Source organism: Triticum dicoccoides, chromosome 5A (genome assembly GCF_002162155.2).
Source record: "Triticum dicoccoides isolate Atlit2015 ecotype Zavitan chromosome 5A, WEW_v2.0, whole genome shotgun sequence".
In the NCBI taxonomy this organism is placed as follows: domain Eukaryota; kingdom Viridiplantae; phylum Streptophyta; class Magnoliopsida; order Poales; family Poaceae; genus Triticum; species Triticum dicoccoides.
In genome coordinates this window covers 345,227,590-345,229,894 of record NC_041388.1, presented here as the reverse complement: position 1 = coordinate 345,229,894, position 2,305 = coordinate 345,227,590, and positions in this window count along the sequence as shown.

Here is a 2,305-nt window from a genome sequence, read left to right as displayed (position 1 = left end):
GAACACCACAGCGTAATGGTGTGTCCGAACGTCGTAATCGTACTTTACTAGATATGGTGCGATCTATGATGTCTCTTACAGATTTACCGCTATCATTTTGGGGATATGCTTTAGAGATGGCCGCATTCACGTTAAATAGGGCACCATCAAAATCCGTTGAGACGACGCCTTATGAACTATGGTTTGGCAAGAAACCAAAGTTATCGTTTCTTAAAGTTTGGGGCTGCGATGCTTATGTGAAAAAGCTTCAACCTGATAAACTCGAACCCAAATCGGAGAAATGTGTATTCATAGGATACCCAAAGGAAACTGTTGGGTACACCTTCTATCACAGATCCGAAGGCAAAACATTTGTTGCTAAGAATGGATCATTTCTAGAGAAGGAGTTTCTCTCGAAAGAAGTGAGTGGGAGGAAAGTAGAACTTGATGAGGTAACTGTACCTGCTCCCTTACTGGAAAGTAGTTCATCACAGAAAACTGTTTCAGTGACACCTACACCAGTTAGTGAGGAAGCCAATGATAATGATCATGAAACTTCAGATCAAGATACTACTGAACTTCGTAGATCAACCAGAGTAAGATCCGCACCAGAGTGGTACGGTAATCCTGTTCTGGAGGTCATGCTACTAGATCATGATGAACCTACGAACTATGAAGAAGCGATGGTGAGCCCAGATTCCGCAAAGTGGCTAGATGCCATGAAATCTGAGATGGGATCCATGTATGAGAACAAAGTATGGACTTTGGTTGACTTGCCCGATGATCGGCAAGCGATTGAGAATAAATGGATCTTTAAGAAGAAGACTGACGCTGATGGTAATGTTACTGTCTACAAAGCTCGACTTGTCGCAAAAGGTTTTCGGCAAGTTCAAGGAATTGACTGCGATGAGACCTTCTCACCCGTAGCGATGCTTAAGTCCGTCCGAATCATGTTAGCAATTGCCGCATTTTATGATTATGAAATTTGGCAAATGGATGTCAAAACTGCATTCATGAATGGATTCCTGGAATAAGAGTTGTATATGATGCAACCAGAAGGTTTTGTCGATCCAAAGGGAGCTAACAAAGTGTGCAAGCTCCAGCGATCCATTTATGGACTGGTGCAAGCCTCTCGGAGTTGGAATAAACGTTTTGATAGTGTGATCAAAGCATTTGGTTTTATACAGACTTTTGGAGAAGCCTGTATTTACAAGAAAGTGAGTGGGAGCTCTGTAGCATTTCTGATATTATATGTGGATGACATATTACTGATTGGAAATGATATAGAATTTCTGGATAGCATAAAGGGATACTTGAATAAAAGTTTTTCAATGAAAGACCTCGGTGAAGCTGCTTACATATTAGGCATTAAGATCTATAGAGACAGATCAAGACGCTTAATTGGACTTTCACAAAGCACATACCTTGACAAAATTTTGAAGAAATTCAAAATGGATCAAGCAAAGAAAGGGTTCTTGCCTGTGTTACAAGGTGTGAAATTGAGTAAGACTCAATGCACGACCACTGCAGAAGATAGAGAGAATATGAAAGATGTTCCCTATGCATCAGCCATAGGCTCTATCATGTATGCAATGCTGTGTACCAGACCTGATGTGTGCCTTGCTATAAGTTTAGCAGGGAGGTACCAAAGTAATCCAGGAATGGATCACTGGACAGCGGTCAAGAACATCCTGAAATACCTGAAAAGGACTAAGGATATGTTTCTCGTATATGGAAGTGACAAAGAGCTCATCGTAAAAGGTTACGTTGATGCAAGCTTTGACACTGATCCGGACGATTCTAAATCGCAAACCGGATACGTGTTTACATTAAATGGTGGAGCTGTCAGTTGGTGCAGTTCTAAACAAAGCGTCGTAGCGGGATCTACATGTGAAGCGGAATACATAGCTGCTTCGGAAGCAGCAAATGAAGGAGTCTGGATGAAGGAGTTCATATCCGATCTAGGTGTCATACCTAGTGCATTGGGTCCAATGAAAATCTTTTGTGACAATACTGGTGCAATTGCCTTGGCAAAGGAATCCAGATTTCACAAAAGGACCAAACACATCAAGAGACGCTTCAACTCCATCCGGGATCTAGTCCAGGTGGGAGACATAGAGATTTGCAAGATACATACGGATCTGAATATTGCAGACCCGTTGACTAAGCCTCTTCCACGAGCAAAACATGATCAGCACCAAAGCTCCATGGGTGTTAGATTCATTACAGTGTAATCTAGATTATTGACTCTAGTGCAAGTGGGAGACTGAAGGAAATATGCCCTAGAGGCAATAATAAAGTTATTATTTATTTCCTTATAATCATG